This window comes from Ursus americanus, chromosome 29 (assembly GCF_024610735.1).
Source record: "Ursus americanus isolate L20-20 chromosome 29, mUrsAme1.1.p, whole genome shotgun sequence".
Lineage (NCBI taxonomy): Eukaryota > Metazoa > Chordata > Mammalia > Carnivora > Ursidae > Ursus > Ursus americanus.
This window is the reverse complement of record NC_142155.1, coordinates 17,630,267-17,648,166: the sequence shown is the minus strand read 5'-3', so window position 1 is coordinate 17,648,166 and position 17,900 is coordinate 17,630,267. Positions and strand designations below refer to the sequence as shown.

General features: G+C 37.1%; 1 protein-coding gene and 1 pseudogene across 1 annotated transcript in view; both read right to left on the bottom strand.

The window, feature by feature from the left end:
- The window catches only part of EYS (EGF-like photoreceptor maintenance factor), a 1,472,906-nt gene that overhangs the window by 249,453 nt on the left and 1,205,553 nt on the right, over window positions 1-17,900 (bottom strand).
- On the bottom strand, window positions 378-12,994 carry LOC148107507 (large ribosomal subunit protein uL16-like; annotated as a pseudogene).

Genomic DNA, 17,900 nt, shown 5'->3' with positions numbered 1-17,900 from the left:
CAATGAATTGTATCATTTATATTGTAGAAACAATTCATTTGACAACTTTTTAAAATTTTATGTTTTTATTTCTAATTATTTTTATTTTCATTTTTAAAAAAGACTTATTTATTTGAGAGAAAGCACACATGTGAGGGAGTGGGGGGTGTAGAGGGGTAAAGGGAGAGGGCAAGAATCTCAAGCAGACTCCCAGCTGAGAGCTGAGCCCAATGCAGGGCTTGATTTCACTGCCCATGAGATTATGACCTGGGCTGAAATCAAGAGTCAAATGCTTAACTGACTGAGCCACCCAGGCTCCCCTATTTTCATTTTTATTTTTGGACAGGAAGTAGGATTTATTGGTGGGCATCAGTAAGAAGGGGGCACTGCTGAGGTTCTCATGAGTGCAGAGCCCACCATTTTCAAGGGGCCAGGCTTAGGGATGTATTTGACTCCACAGCCATCTGCCATGAGCCACTTTTCAGCCACCATGTCTTCTTCATACACATTAAACTTAGTAAAGCCCCACTTCTTGGAAATGTGGAACTTCTGGTGGCCAGAATACTTGAACTTGGCCCTTCACAGGGCCTCAATTACATGCTCCTTGTTCTGTGCAGTTTGGTACAGATGGACATGATGGCTTGGCCAGTGTGGGTCCTGGCCACTGTGCCCTGGGGCTTTCTAAAGGCACCATGCGTACCGTCTGGAGCCTGTCAGCCCCAGTATGGGACAACATCTTGTTGATACAAATGACGTGGAAGGAGTGGAGCTGTACTCTATTTTTTTTTTTTAAGAAGAAAAAAAAATGTATATATTACATTTATTTATTTATTTTAGAAAAAGAGAGAGAAAGAGAGCATGAGCGGGAGGGGCAGAGAGAGAGAGAGAGAGAGAATCTGAAGCAGACTCCTCACTGGGCACGGAGCCCGAGGTAGGGCTCAATGTCACGACCCTGAGATGACGACCTGAGCCCAAATCAAGAGTTGGATGGTTAAGCGACTATGCCATCCAGATGCCCCAAAAAAGTTTTTTAAAAAATTTTCAGTTAGTTAACATACAGTGTAGAATTGTTTCAGGTGTATAATACAGTGATTCAACACTCCCATACACACCTGGTGCTCATCACAAGTGCACTCCTTAATCGCCATCACCAATTTAACCCACCCTCCCACCCCACTCCCCTCTGGTAACCATCAGTTTGTTCTCTATAGTTAAGAGTCTGTTTCTTGGTTTGCCTTCATCAACGTTTTTTCCCCTTTTGCTCACTTGTTTTGTTTCTTAAAGTCTACATATGAGTGAAATCATATGGTATTTTTCTTTTTCTGACTAATGCTACTTTTAAATAGATTCTCTGCCAAAATATTTTGGGTTTGAGATCCTGGAATTGGTGCAAATACACTAGGAACTAACTGGGATGAAAGTATGGACTGGGATCTTAAAGCTTATTTAAATGGAAACAATATTTTCCTGAAATTTATTTGTGAAACAGGTATGTGGGCAGGAGTATGTTACAAGATAAAAAATTAAGGGACTACAAATTTTCCTATTTTGGGATTATCCACAGTTTTAAGGATTCTAATGTGTAGGATTAAATGTTAATGCTAATAAAATAGGGTCTATTTTTTAGTTCCTTACTTCCACATTTCAGACTTAAATGTGTTCTTAGAAAGATAACTTCATAGCATTGGGACTGAAAGGGATGGAAGAAAGAGATCCTTGAATGGCAAGAGCCCAGTATTGTGGTGATCCACAAATTCTCCAGGAAAAACACTTCAGAAAATATTTCTCTTCCTTTTTTTCCCTTGTTATTTAAGATTTTTATCTTGATATTTATGATTTCTAAATAGAGAAGAAGAGCTGGAAAATAATCACTTTTATTAAAATATTTTAAAAATAAAGTTTACAGTTAGATTGTAAATGTTTTCTATTTGGAGATTTTCGGATAATAAACATTGATACTGAAAATAAAACAAGGAGATAATGCAGACATATGGTGTGACAGAACTTGCAAAGTTAATTTTTCTTAGTTGGCAATTTCTTATCAGATGTTCCAAATTGAAATTGAAAAACATATTTTTGGTAAAATAAAGTTTTTTGGGGGAAGGTATTCTTTTTATAACTGCTTTATCTTTGCAATTACTATAGAACGTAAATTGGAAGTTGCACCTGCTATATTTAAATCCAGTAAAAAATTTGGGTATTTGAACTAAGACTTAGTTTCTATCCTCTGTGCTTGTTTTAACATGGTGATGCATGGAAGATGCCCTAGAATTACTTGTAATGTTACGGTGTGGGGGAAGGGAGAAACGAAAATTACTTAAATGTAATGTGGATATATAATTGTAATTGGAATGCACTTTCATTTAATTTTGAGTGTGTATTTGTTAACTCATTACTTCTGTAGTCAAGCTCGTGAAAATTAAGGGACTTTAAAAATTGTCTTAAGTAATCGCTTAGGTGGAATTTAAAAATTTATAGTATTTGGCATATATGCCTATTTATTTTTGAGTGTAAATTCAATTTTATTTTCTGACATTTTAAATTTCTTTTGGAAATTTAATGTAGTGCATAACTATGATAAAAGATAGTAGTCTGCACCTGAAGGACAGGGATTTACAAACTAAGGACTGAGGGCCAACTATGTCATACATAAAATTACTGGAACACAGCCATATCCACTTATTTGCATATTGTCTATGGTGGCTTTTAGAGCTACAATAGTAGAGTTGAGTAGTTGCAGCATAGACTGTATGGAAGTCTAAAATATTTACTATCTGGCCCTTTACTTGTTAACCCCTGCCTTACAGTTCATAAAAAGCTGGAATTTGAGCTCCATAATGGTCTATGACAAAGAATAGTTAAGAGCACTAGGGTAAGGGAGAAACAAAGAAAAAAAATTACTTAGGTTTATTCTTATTTTTTATTTTTATAACTTAGGTTTAAATAAAAGTATTCATACCAAACTCTGGAATCAAATTTTGGTTCACAGAAAATGAAAATAAAGAATATTTAGAACATAGTCTCAAAACCAGGTACTTGTCTACATTTGACTTTCAACCATGGCCATTTACTAAGTGCATGGGTACTATACTGGTACTATCCTAAATGACTAATGACTTGAAGCTTTCTGGTCCTTTAGGGTTAGATGGTGCCTGAGTTTTCTTTGCCTCTTCAGAGAGTAGGGGATAGGCTCAGTGATGCTGACAGAGGATCATATAGACCTGCACAGTTTGAAATATACATATTTGTGTGTGTGTATAAAAAAACCACATTTCCATTAAAAGGATAATGTTGGCTAAAATAGCCACAATTTTCAGAAAAGTAAGAATCATGTTGCATAAAAATTCAGAAGTTGGTTGAGAATGGGGAAAATATATTCTCCTGTATTAAAGAGGTCTAAAAAGCAGGCTTCAGTGTTGCTCATCAAACAGGGAGCTAAAAGATAAGTGCTTTGTATGGAGAAAATGGTAAGTGCTTTGCCCTTTAAAATGGAAATACAGAAAATGTTGCCCTTTTAATATGTCCTGTAGCTTGCCCTGGATTTGAGGATGAACAGATATGGCACTAAAAATGATAAAGCAATAAATCATAAAGCCCCAAAGTTCCTTTTGTGTCACGGCTCTTACATGTTCAGAAAGCAGTAACAATCTTCAGTACACATCAATTTTCCTCTGCGGGATGGAAATTGGAGAAACTGTGAGAGAAAATACTGAAGAGGAATAAAAATCTTTCTGCCTCTCTTTCATTTTCCTTTCTTTGAATTTGTGCTGTCCACATGTTAATTAGAGATCTTAATAGTTTTAGTTTCCTTTAGCTCCCTTCATGTTTACCTGTCTTTTCTTTTCCTGCATTGAAACTCACAAACTCGCCTCTGCATGGTTGTCTTTTAGTGTCTAAAATGTCAGCATAAGTGAGAAAAGGTAAAAAGCTGCTGGAAAAATCTGTCTTTTAGAAAGTCCATCAACATACAATTTCACATATTAATGATAAGTGAGAGCAGAAATTTCCTTGTGATTATAAAAGTAAGAATTTTAAAGCAGCAGGTAATTTTCTTGGTTTCTGATGGATTGGACTTGGGGTCATTTGTAGGTTTAATTTGGGGACCTGGTCAGAATCAGGAAATACTACTAGTTCTATGACTGTCAAAATTTCCTGTGGACCCTTATATAAATCTTCATACTAAGACTTCCTTTCCTTTAGGAACAAGATTTAACTATTTGGGGTACCACTTCAGGAAAAAATATGGCTGGTGACTAGAAAATGGGGGAATGAAGATGTCCTCCTTTATTCCAAAAGCATTTAACTTTGGGACTAATTTTTGTGGTGGAGTCAAGACAATCTCTGCAATTTGCAGAAGACTAAGAACCACAAACCTTAGATGAACAGCCCAGACGGTGCTCCAGGAAGGAAGCTCCTTGTCCAGTTTGTCCACCCAGAGTAGCCTGCCACGCAGTTCTCTCTGCATCTCTCCAAATATGTTCCGTAGGACTGAATGAAAACTCGTCTACCACTTGAGTAATTTAGCAGCTTCTATTTCTCCTTGAACTTCTTTATCAAATTTGTTCTTTCTACATCATTTTTATCATTGGACACCTACTACTTTACTCTTCCTGATGTTTGCTTTCAAGCTTTTCTCAGCTGCCTTGCTTCCAGTCAACTGACACCTTCCTCTGGCTGACTTGTGCAGCTGTGTGTGACAGAATGATTTATAAGAAACATACATTTGGGGCACCTGGGTGGCTCAGAGAGTTAGGCATCTGACTCTTGATTTTGGCTCAGGTCATGATCTCAGGGTTGTGAGACAGAGCCCCGTGTCAAGCTTCGTGTTAAGCGCAGTGTCTGCTTAGATTCTGTCTCTCTCTCAAATAAATAAACAAAATCTTAAAAACAAGAAATATATATTTGTTCTTCATCCACAGTTCTGAAAATGCTTCAGAATCATAACAGTGAAATGGGTGTCTTATTTTTATTGAAGGTGACTTTTAGATCCTACCCAAGGGTAGGGGCTGGTTGCCAGGAGGACTAACCATGTAATCAAGGGTTGGAAATTTTAGTTCCACCTCCCCAACCTTCAGGGAGGAAAGGGGGGCTGGAGTTTGAATCAGCCAATAGCCAATAACTTAGTCAATCATGACGATGTAATGAAGTCTTCATAAAAACACAAGAGAAAAAGGCTTTTGAATCTTTTTTGGACAGCTTCCATGCTTGGGAAATCAAAACACTTCTGTGTGCCACGGAGCTGGGTCCCAAGCTTTAGGAGGGTAAAAGCTTCTTTGTTCAGGACCTTGACCTATGCATTTCTCCATCTAATATTTTTTTTCCTAAAGATTTTATTTCTTTATTTGACAGAGAGGGAGAGAGAGAGCGAGAGAGCACACAAGCTGGGGGAGCAGTAGAAGAGAGAGAAGAAGGCTCCCTGTTGAGCAGGGAGCCCAATGCGGGGCTCAATCCCAGGACCCGGGGATCATGACCCAAGCCGAATGTAGACGCTTAACCAACCGAGCCACCCAGGTGCCCCTCCATCTGATTGTTGATTCAAATCCTTTATCATATCCTTTAATAAACTTGTAAATGTCAGTGTTTTTCCTGAGTTCAGTGAGCCACTCTAGTAAAGTGACTGAACTGAAGGAGGAGATTGTTGGAATCTCTAATCTGTAGTTTGTCAGTCAGAAGCACAGGTAACTCCCCGGGGCTTGTGACTGGCTTTTAACTAGAGGGTTGGAGGGAGCGGTATGGTATAGCAGGACTGAACATTCACCCTGTGGAATCTGATGCTATCTCCGGGTAGATAGTGTCAGAATTGAGTTGAATTTTCAGATACTCTGCTGGTGACTGAGACTTGCCTGGTGTTATGTGTAGAGCACCCTCCACACCCACCACATTGGAATTGGGTCCAGGAATCTTAAAAGGCTCTATAGTCAGTATTGATTATCTTTGAGTACCTGCACTTGACTTTCCTCATGCTATATACTTTTCTCTTAAAATAGCTTCCATAGTAACACAGAATGTCAGATTTGGAGGCAGATTGCCTGTATTTGAATCCTAGTCAGCTGAGGGACCTTGGACGAGTTAACATCTCTGTGCTCAGTTTCCTCTTTTTAAAAATGGGGTGATAGTAGCACTTTTCTTATGGGGTTGTTATGACGACTAAATACAAGTAAACTATTTGGAATAGTGCTGGGGATATAGTAAATATTTAGGAACTGTTTTTTTTAAAAGAACCTTTTCCAGCTTTCTAAGTATAACTGACAAATAAAATTCTAACACATTTAAAGTGTACGATGTGATGATTTGATGTATGTATGTATAGTGAAGGGATTCCCACCATCTAATTAACACATCCATCACCTCACATATATTCATTTTTTTCTTTTTTGATGAGAACACTTAAGTTCTACTTTCTTAACAAACTTAAATTATACAATACACTATTATTAACTGTAGTCACCATATTATACATTAGCTCCTCATACCTTATTCATCCTACACCTGGAAATTTGTGCCCTGCAACCAGCATCTCTATATTTTCTCCACCTCCCAGCCCCTGATAACCACCATTCTACTCTCTGTTTCTATGAGTTTCACGTTTTCTCCCAATAATTATACATGTAAGTGATACCATGCAGTATTTGTTTTTCTCTGTCTGGCTTATTTCACGTAGCAAAATGCCCTTCAGGTTCATCCATGTTGTCATAAATTGCACAATCTTCTTCTTTTTTAAGGCTGAATAATATTCCATTGTGCGTTTGCTTGTGCGGGTGTGTGTACATTTGCTTTATTCATATATCTATCAGCAGACACAGATTTTTTCCACCCTTTGACTATTCTGAATAATAGCGCAATGATATAGGTATCTCTTCAAGATACTGATTTTGCTAACTTCCTCTCCTCTCCTCTCCTCTCCTCTCCTCTCCTCTCCTCTCCTCTCCTCTCCTCTCCTCTCCTCTCCTCTCCTCTCCTTCTCCCTCAGAATGCTTTTTACATTGCAATAAATAGTACAATTTTAGCAGTGGGAAAAAAAGAAGGAATAGAGGAAGTACCCACCTCTCTATCATATGTTTTAACTATGTGCTTTTTTTCTAGGTAGCTCCAATCCCTGATGGGGATGGTCTCCTCATGTTTGCTTACTCTTTGACCTCTGGAGGTCCTGGAGAGTTCAGCAAACACCCTTCTCATGGTCCTCTGGCAGTTACTGGGGAATGAAAGGCTGCTGTTGGATCTGTTTTTGCTCTAAGGCAACATCCTAGAAAGGCAGGTCCTATGAGAGAAACATAGTCATGAGCCCCAAATGGTGACTGGCTTTTTCAGCTGATGTTTAGCTGCTTATTAACCTCCCTTCAACTTTTATCACTAAGGCTGTATCCTTGAGGATTTCGTCCTAATTGCCAATCAGGCAAGGAAGGACTGAACAATCGCAATTGTGCAGAGGAGCTGCTCTTGCAGCCCCTTCCCTCCCCCCATCTTTGTCTGACTCCTGCACACAGCAGCACTTGTCTGGACCAGTCATGGATAAGGCATAGACATCAGGCACAGAGATCCTTTTCCTGTCCTTCTTCACTTCCCTGACTCTGCATTCTCATCAGTGGCCACTAACAGATTTCTGAATAACTTTGTGCTCAGCACAGCCCTGACTCCTGTGTGGGTCAAGACCTTCTCAGCACTTACAAATATGAGTTGGTCAAGAGATGGGGGGAATGCATTTCTTCTCCAGGAACCAGGGAAAAGGCCAGTTCTTGCACCAGCTTTGCCATCAGAAACCCTAAATATTGCCTAAGCACCCACTCTGCAGAGTTCAGCCTGGAAACATGTAACTCTTCAGTGTCATTCAACTAAAAGGCAACATCTTGATTAGGCAGATGTACTCCAAGGGAAAGAGCAAAACAGAAGGGGTGAACAAGAGAAGAACATAGAGAAGACAAAAGAAACAGGCCAAAATGCAAAAGATTAAGTGGTTTCAACAGTTCAAGCCAGTGCTTCCTTTTGCCACTGTGTATGAAGTTAGCTGTGGGTTTGTCATATGTGTTTTTATTATGTTGAAATTGTTCCTTCCATACCGAATTTGTTAATAGTTTTTATCATGAAAGAATATTGGATTTTGTCAAATGCTTTTTCTGCATCTATTGAGATGATCATGCTTGTTAGCCTTCATTTTGTTAACACTGATTGATTTGCAGATGTTGAACTATCCTTGCATCCCTGTAATAAATCCCACTTGATCATGGCATATGATCCTTTTAATGTCCTGTTGAATTCAGTTTGCTAATATTTTGTTGAGAATTTTTGTATTTATGTACATCAGGAATATTGGTCATTAATTTGCATTTTTTGCAGTGTTCTTGTTTGGTTTTAGTATCAGGGTAATGCTAGCCTCATAAAATGAGTTTATAAGTGTCCCTTCCTCTTCTATTTTTTGAAAGAGTTTGAGAAGAATTGGTATTAATTCTTTAAATGTTTAGTAGAATACACCATTGAAGCTGTCTGGCCCTAGACTTTTCTTTGTTGGGAGGTTTTGATTATTGATTAAATCTCCTTACTAATAACTGATCTTTTCAGATTCTCTATTTCTTCATGGTTCAGTCTCAGTAGGTTGCATGTTTCTAGGAATTTATCTATTCTTCTAGGTTATCTATTTTTTTGGCATGTAACTGTTCACAGTAGTCTCTTATGATCCTTTGTATTTTTGTGGTATCAGCTATAAATTCTCCTCTATCATTTCTGATTTGGTTTGACTCTTCCCTCTTTTTAAAATTAGTGTGGTTAAAGTAGTTAGAAGTTTGTCAGTTTTGTTTATCTTTTCAGAAAACTAGCTCTTAGTTTTATTCATTTATCTTTTTTCTCTCTTTTAAATCTCTATTTCATTTATTTCCAATCTGATCTTTCCTATTTCCTTTCTTCTACTAACTTTGGGCTAAAGAATTTTGTTCTAATACTTTGATGTGTGGTGTTATTTTGAAATCTTTTTTTTTTTTTTATTGTGGCATTTCTCTATAAACTTTCCTTTTTTTTTTTTTTTTTTTTTTGAGAGGGAGAGAATCTTAAGCAGGCTCCATTCCTTGCATGGATTCCAATGTGGGCTCAACTCACAACCCTCGGATCATGACCTGAGCTGAAATCAAGAGTTGGACGCTTAACTGACTGAGCCACCCAGGTACCCTTCTATAAACTTTCCTCTTAGAACTACTTTTGCTGCATCCCATAAGTTTTGATATGTTGTGATTCCATTTTCATTTGTTTTAGGATATGCTTTGATTTCTCTATTGATTTCTTCTTTGGCCCACTGATTGTTCTGTAGTATGCTTAATCTCCACATATTTGCGAATTTTCCAGTTTTCTTGTTATAATTGATTTCGTGTTCCTACCAAAGCGGTCAGAAAAGATACTTGATGTGATTTTAATCTTCTTAAATTCATTAAGACTTGTTTTGTGGCCTAACACATGATCTATCTTCATGAAGGTTCCATGTTCATTTGAGAAGAGTATGTATTCTGCTGCTGTTGATAAATGTTCTGTATATGTCTTTTAGGTCCACCTGGTCTAACATTAGGTTCATTGCTTCCTTATTTATTTCTGTCTGTATAATCTATCCATTCTTGAAAGCAGTGTGTTGAACTCATCTACTATTATTGTTATCTGTTTCTTCTTATAGATCTATTAATATCACTTATATATTAAGGTACACCAATGCTGTGTGCATAAATATTTACAATTATTATATCCCCTTGATGAATTGACCATTTTATCATTATATATTAACCTTCTTGTCTTTTGTTACAGTATTTGTCTTAGTCTATCTTGTCTATTATGAGTATAGTTACCATTGCTTTCTTTTGGTTTCCATTGCCTGTAGAATCTTTATTCATACTTTAATTTTTCAGTATATGTGTGTCTTTAAAGCTAAGGTGAATCTCTTGTAGGTAGCATATAATTGGGTCTTTTTTAATCTATGTTTTTATCTTGTATCCTTTTTATCTTGATTTTTAGCTCTTCTGGCTTTTGATTAGAGAATTTAGTCCTTTTACGTTTAAAATAATTATTGATAGGCATGGACTTACTATTACCATTTTGTTAATTGTTTTCTGTCTATTTTGTAGTTCCTTTGTTCCTTCCTTCCATTCTTGTTGTCTTCCCTTTTGCTTTAATGATTTTCTGTAATGGTATACTTTGATTCCTTTCTCTTTATCTCTTTTATATCTACAAAGTTTTTGGCCTTGTGGTTACCTTGATGTTTGCATAAAACATCTTACAGTTAAATCTATTGTAAAGTGATAAAAACTTAACTTCGAATATTTATAAAAGCTCTGTATTTTTATATTTCTTGTCCACATTTTATGTTTTCAGTGTCACAATTTATATCTTTTTATATTATGTAATTAACAAATTATTTAGTTGGTAATACTTTTGTCTTTTAACCTTTATATTAGAGTTATAACCGATTCAACCATCACCATTAAAATATTAGAGTATTCTAGATTTAACTATATTTTAACTATATATTTAACTTTATCAGTGAGTTTTATATTATCATATGTTTTAAAATTATTAATTATCATCCTTTCATTTCAGCTCAAGGAACTCCCTTCCACATTTCTTATAAGGCTGGTCTGGGGTGATGAACTCCTTCATCTTTTGTTTATCAGGAAAACTCTATATTTCCTTCAATTCTGACGGACAACTTCGCTGGGAAGAGTATTCGTGGTTGGCAGTTATTTTTAATTTCAGCACTTTGAATATATTATCCCACTCCCTTCTGTTCTGCAAAATTTCTACTGAAAAACCTGCTCATAGTCTTACCAGGTTCTTTTGTATGTAATAAGTTGCTTTTTTCTTACTGCTTTTAAGATTTTCTTTGTCTTTAACTTTTGACAACTTAAATACAATGTGTCTCCATGTGGATCTCTTAGATTCTTCTTTGGTACTCTTTGTGCTTCCTGAATCTGGATATATACTTCTTTTCTTAGGTTAGGGAAGTTTTCAGCCATATTTCTTTGATTATACTTTCTGCCCCTTTGTTTCTCTTCTCCTTCTAGGACCCCCTGTAATGTGTATATTGGCCTGCTTGTTGTTCTCTTATCTTCATCCTTTTCATATTTTTTTTTCTTTTTGTTCCTCTGATTGGATTAATTCCACTGCTTTATCTCTGAGTTTACGGATTCTTTCTTTCACCTGATCTAGTCTGCTGTTGAACCCCTCTATTGAATTTCATAGTTCAGTTATTGTATTCTTCAGCTCTGTGATTTCTGTTTGGTACTTTTTAACATTTTCTATCTCTGTTGAAATTCACATTTTGTTCCTGTATTACTCTTTTGACCTCAGTGAGCATATTTATACCTGTTATTTTGAACTTTATTAGGTCAATCACTTATCTCTCCTGCATTAAGATTCGTTTCTGATTTATATTGTTCTTTTGTTTGGAACATAGTCTCCTATTTCATTTTCTTGACTAAATCTATGTTGGTTTCTGTGCATTAGATAAAACAGCCACCATTCCCACTCTTCAAAGAGTGGTCTTGTATAGGAGATGAACCTTATCCATCATGCTGGGCCAAGCTCCTGGTTGTCTCTCAAATTCTTGTGACTGTCCAAGCTACCTTCTTTGTTCTTAGTGGCTCCTAGTAGCTGAGGGTGTGCCAAGGCCCATCAGTGTTCCAAGGGAAAGATCACAGTTGGCAAGAAATTGTAGGCTGATTAGAAGCCAGACAGCAGCTGGGAAATTGTGTAGTTAAGCCCCTTCCAGGGAAAAGCTAGAGGATGGGTGTTTTTATCTTCTCTTTCTGTGCTGAGCCTGTACTTTTCAAAAAACCACTTTGTTTGCTATAGTTCTGTGGGACTTATGAATGCAAGACCCACTGACTACCAGAGCAGCATGATTTGGAAGCCTGTTCCTCAGTCAGCAGCAACAAAATCTGGTATCAAGCATGTGTACAAACTCCTTTCAAAGAGATAGTGGCAATTTAGTTTTATTGGTGGAGCACACCAGAGGAAGAAAGCTTCAGAAATGCCCTTCAGCCCCCTTGGGCTCTGTGAAGGATCAGAGGCAGCCCCTAGATGTGTGCAAAATGGAAGCTGGGCCCTCAGTTTGTCAAGTATGAAGTCAAACCCCTTTCAGGGAACACTGGGAGATGACTATATTTGGCCATGTCCTCTGCAATGAGTCCTAGGGGTTAGCTGTTGGGGCAAGTGCTCATAAGCCATTAAGAATTCCTTCGTTTTCTGTAGTTCTGTGGGTCTTGTGGACACAAGTCTCACTGGCTTTCAGAGTTAGGTGTTTTGGGGGCCCACTTGGTGGGAGCCTTAAAAGTTGGGGTGCTAGATGTGTTTTCCAAATCTTCAGCTATTCAGTGACAAATTGGGAGTTGGGGGTTCCTTTCTGATTTTATGGTGCTATGCCAGAGGTAGGGTTTATGGAAAGATTGTGTCAGTGTTTCTTATGCATTTCAGTGCATTTGTCGGACATATAGGAGTTATTCAGCTAGTTTCTGGATTTCTTTCAATGGGAATTGCCTCATGTAGCTCTATATTCAGAGCATGGGAAGAGGAAAGTTCAGAAGCATCCTATGTTAACATCTGAGTTCCCTGAGTGACAAAACTTTTTCTTTTTAAGTTAGCCTAAGAAAGGCCTATGACCAGAGTGCTAAATAAAAATCTTTAGAAATAGTGATAAAATGGCATTTCCACTTAATAACTTAGCAACTTAAAAAGACTGAAAACATCTAGTGTTGGTGAGGCTGTGGAAAAATTGACACTGCTAGCAGGAGTGTAACTGGTGCAGCCTTTGTGTACAATACAAAAAACACCACCGTAGGGCTCGGTTATGTAGAGATGTGCAGCACTGGGAATGATCACAGCTACAGAATTGATATTCAGAGTGCCTTCCTGAGTGCCTTCCAATCTAGATGGGAACATCTAGATTGCTTTCATGCCACACACAGGTCATTAGGAGCCAGGATTGCTGCTTCCTATTCACTTCATCAGCCACCTCCCAACGATTACCTCTGTGACATCCTACCTGTACCATGTTGGATCTGATGCTGAGTTCAAAGTTGGAGTTCTCCTAGATACCTAGAAGCTCTGTCATAAATATGCCCATTAATCTGTGGGTCCTCATTTTGTTTGACTACGTTTATAGTACTGCCTCTCGTACTCAAGTTATTGATTTGTCTCTGAGGGTGGGGGAAAGCAGAGGGGGAAGCAGACTTTTGGTATGTTACTGGAGTCTGAAGGAGTTTGGAAGACTCCTTTCTCTCTCCTCCAAGACTGTTTTGCTACAGAGTCAATGAAGTTGGAGGCCAAAGCTTTTTAACAGCCCCTTTGTTCTTTCTCACTGGGCAAGAAGCCTCAGCATCAGAGATGGATGACTAAAAGAGACTTAAAGGGGAAATAAAAATACATTGCTTTAATATCCCACCAGTATTATGCTCCTTACGATATAAAGGGGGAAAATACAAAGCAAACCTATTGTTCATTGTGACTTTATACTCCAGGCATACACAAAGAACTTTTTAATAAAGACTTTGCCCTGCAGCCCCTGGACCTGGGGAGTTGTTTCATCAGTTATGGTAATGAGGCCCAGGTTCAGTTAGTCTTGTTTATGAAAATTTCTTCCCTGAAAATATGTCATACTCCTACATTTTCTTAAAAATATGATTCCAAGTACTTTCAAGGGTCTTTTCAGCCAAAACATGACTTGCTTTTGTGAAGCACACCTTTCCTATCTTCCTTCCATGTTGCCATTATAGTTCCTACACTGAACAGGAAGTATACTTTAAAATATCTCCGTTAATTACTAGAGAGCTTTGGTCATTGTTTAAATGATATTGATTGATCTTCTTTTCATCCCCATATAGATATGCTAAAGTTCTTTCATTACTGGCTTTTTTCCCATCAATATTAACTTAAGATGATTAAAGGCAAAGGCTTTCTGGTTAGAAATGCAATGAAAGCTAATATCAAAATGGCAGAGAGCAAGGAACTCTTCAGGTGGAATGTAAGTTCACTTATAAGGTAAAACACTCATGTAAGGTGAGTGACTGTACCCTGGCATTGTTCAACTCAGCTTGAATTGTGGCTGAATAATTCTGTGTAGCTTCATTTGTTACTTAATGTAGCTACGAAAACGTATTGGTCCTTTGGTCTTTTGACATTCACCATATATCTCTTAGAGTACTTAACATTCCTTCTGTTCTTTTTAGGGAAAAATTTCTTTTTCTTTCTTCCTTTTTTTTTGTTTGTTTTTTGTTGTTGTTGATATAGACAATTTTGAATGACTTTTTACTGTAAAAACTATGATGAACTCCATGGTGACAATATATGATTTACTGTGCTAAGCTGTTCTGTTGATTTAACTTCCAGATGAGCAAGAAAATAAAAGGTAGCAGTGAACAGTTTAGACCAGACTGGAGATTCTATAAGCCAAATGACAGATGCAACTCCTGAGAAATGTAAAATAAGGTGGCTGAGACTAAATTTAGTCTCTTAAATCCCACAGGGATCAGCTATATGTAGAATATTGTATATAGAAAATTGAGATAATCTTTGGCAGAAAAATAATGCTTCATTGTAATCAATCCAGTGGAAGAGGAGTTTCCTTACTCAGCTACCTCCCTCTGTGAACACACAGGGTATTCATAGGAACAACATTATTTTTAGCCTAGCAGCGACTGGTGGAACAGTGAAATCATCTCTTTGACTATGTGAGCATTCGTTGTCCACAGATACTTGAAAATAGTTTTAAAATGGGCTAAAAAATGCCAAGAGCCAGGTTATAGTAATCCAGCCTTCATCTGATAATAAAAATTCCACCTCATATTTACTTTTTAACAATACAAAATCTTTTACAGAAAAAATTTTAAAGTGGTGAAGGCAAATATTTTATGATTGTCGACATATATTTATTTTTAAATTTATGTTTTTCACTCAGAGTAACTAATTTTTATGTTTGGGCAAAAGAAGTTATTAGCAACAGTTAAATATTATATATATATATATATATGATATTATACATATATATGCAATGTATTTTAGAGATTTTAAATATAGTTGAGAGTGTTAGCTCCCTGAAGTTGGAGTTCAGACCCTGAATTTTTAATTCCTGCCTAGGAGCAAACAATGACAGTTTGAAGGCCTAGATTTCAGAGTTGAAGTACAAAAGGAATCTAAGGGGAAGAAAAATTTTAAATGTGGTTTGATATTTCAGAACTTTTAAGAATGCTTATCTATCTATCTATCATCTATCATCTACATCCATCTATCCATTTGGATTCGCCAGAGAGAGAAAATAGCCATCTCCACGAGCATCTTGAGACAAAGTAAGAGGACACATGGTGGTTGATGCCTACCCTCCTCTATATCTAAATTTAATTGTGAAGTATGAATCTGAGTTGAAAGGGGGCTCAAATATTAAAATCTCTCTCTCTTTTTTGCAAACAGAAAAACAGCAGATTTTATTTCCTTTCCTTTTACTGAGGAAAAAAGAGTCCCCTCTTGGGCAAGTATTATATTTAAAAAACTGCTTAAGCTTCCTTAAAACAAGAAACAAGTGAATTGTAAGCCCTGCCTTTTCTCCTTACAAACTTCATCTATAAGAGAAAGTCAGCATGTCATATATTGATATTTGCATTTGATTATGGTTATGTTTTTTTTTTTTTATCATCACAGTTTTTCTTTGCCTGAAAAATTGTCTCTGTAATTGTTCTGGGGAATCCTCTAGATTCTCACCTAGAAATGAGGTACAGTCTGTCAGGAGGTCATGATTTCAGTGGCTCTTTACATTTTCTATTCTCTTTGAAGGTTGTAGGGTTGGGGTCAGGCTTAGTTTGCCAGTCACTGCAAATTCCAAATTCAACCCCCCCTTTTTTTCAGTAAGCCATGCTGGGTGTCAATGATAACATGGGGCACCTGACCAGATGCCTTGACCCCAGCACTGAGGGCATCTCACCTAACGGCTGTTTTCCTTCTCATTATTCCATATTTGAAATTAGCCAAGCATTACATTTTAGGCACCTATTTCCCCAGGTACAGATGTTTTTTCAATTCCCATCTCTAGTTTTAAAGTCATTAGTTACAAAAAAAACCTGATAAAATTGTAGTAATGAAATCTTTTTGGGGAAGGGGTAGTAATTCAATCCTTTCACTAGGGAATCTGAAATTGTTAGTAAGGATGGTCTTTAGCCAAGGAGAGAACACATGGGAACACCAATATTAAAAAAGCACACACAAAAAAAACACAAAAACTGATCATATCAACATGCACTGAGGAAAACAGTAAATGAGAGAGAATCTTTACAAAAATGAGAACTGAGAAGACAAGGCTCAGGTTTTCAAGTGGATGCATTCCAAAAGATATATACTTGATGAGCATTCAGAACCTAGACAGAAAAAAATGCCTGAAAGAATGAGTGTTTCTTGTCAACTTTGAGTTAAATTTCGAAATATGAGATGCTAAGTTTAATTACATAAATCTCAATGAGAAATTATAAGGATTAGATTACTTAATATTTGTGAAATCTTTAGTACAGTATTTGTCACAAAGGAAGCACTATATGAGTCCTCTTTTGTTATTTTTAACTCAGTTGGTTCTTGCACAATCCTATGAGATGGACGCTACCATTATTCCCTTTCATTTGTGTTTTCTAAAGGTTAAGTCACTTGGTTGGAGAAATGACATGTCCTCATTAAATACAATTTTGGTGAGACTCTCTTTGAGGTGACCACCGTTCTCTGGTCACAGGGTGGGCTACAACATAAACTGGTCCCCTCAGAAGTATTCTCTCTTGATTTTGAATTTTAGATGGTTATGAGAACTGTTGGAATTTAACCACATTGCACCCTGAAGAAGGTGACCTGAATCCCTGGTACATATTCTGGTTTCTGTGATTTCTGAGATTGGTCCTTGAGTTTTTATTTTAATTCTTGAGCTACCTCATACCTTTCCAATATATTTCATTGTTTCCATTTGGTCTTGCATTGCTTTCTGCTTGGGCAAGGGGGTTAGCATGCACTGGAGGGAACTGACAGTGCCTTGCCGCCAACGTTGATTCTGCTGATTCCGAGCTCATCCAGGAAAAGTTAATGTGGTAGAATCCTTTGTCTTGGGAAAAGGAGGATTTGAAAGGCCCTGTACAGACACAAGACCTGACTTCCCTAGTACAACAAAATCATGCTGACAAAGGTGTCCCCAAAGTTTTTTATCCAATTATTTTGTGTCATCAGAGTAATGAATGCCTGTAGGAACTGTAACATTAGTTTGAGTGCCTACGTTCATCTTATAACTTTCTTTGTAAATTTTTATAAGGTTGTCTGAAAATTCTGTTCGTACATCTGATCTTTGTTTCCTTTTATTGTGCCCAAATATTACTGACTACTTTTCTACCCATGATGACCTGCCATTTTCTAGCTTTGCTATATGTATCCAAAATTCAGTTGGATTCCCCACCAGATTCAGTTGTCTTGTTTTCTTAAACACCTGCCCTCTGCTCCACCCTCCATGTGTTTGCTCATGCTGTTTTTCCTCCATTTGAAATGCTCTCCATCTTCCACTTCATCTTTCAAAATCCTACACCTTCGAGTCTTAAGTGGTCCTCTTTCCTTTTATGCCAATCCATGTTGATTTCTCTCTGACTCTCCATTGCTCTTACAATCAGCACCTCACAGTATAGCAATTATTTCATGTGTGGGCGTTTATTCCTACTTGCATGGTAAGATTCAAGTACACAGTGATTGTTTTCCTCCAATATTTCATTACCAAAAGTTATAAACATAAAAAAAGTTATAGGAATTTCACAGTGTGAACCATCATATACCCAGATAGATCCTACAATTAATATCTTGCTATATTTGCTTTATCACATATATATCCTCCTACCCATGTCTCCATGCATTCATGCATCCATCCATCCATCCACCCAACATATTTCCTTATTTTT